The sequence below is a fragment of the Nilaparvata lugens genome, unplaced genomic scaffold (assembly GCF_014356525.2).
Source record: "Nilaparvata lugens isolate BPH unplaced genomic scaffold, ASM1435652v1 scaffold2027, whole genome shotgun sequence".
Taxonomy (NCBI): domain Eukaryota; kingdom Metazoa; phylum Arthropoda; class Insecta; order Hemiptera; family Delphacidae; genus Nilaparvata; species Nilaparvata lugens.
The window spans coordinates 52,501-52,826 of record NW_024090272.1 but is presented as its reverse complement, the minus strand read 5'-3'; positions in this window follow the sequence as shown (position 1 = coordinate 52,826).

Here is a 326-nt window from a genome sequence, read left to right as displayed (position 1 = left end):
GCGCAAATGTCATGAATAAGGCACTACGTGGTCATTTTTGGGTAACAGCCGTGGAAGATGTCTCAATTTCTTCGTTAGGTCTAGCATAATAAGGATCGTGATGATGATAAGTCGAAATCACAGGCAAACACCTCGGAAACAAGATGGCCGCCAAAATTTTCAGGGTTTTGCTATATCGCTTGTATTTTAATAACCGTTCAAGATTATTCAACCATTTTTTCAGACGAAAATATTTTTAAAATCTTCCTCTACAAATTTGTTCTCTAAAATATTCCACTAGAACGCAAATTTTTTCAGTTATAACCTTCAAAAGCCCAAAAAACGTT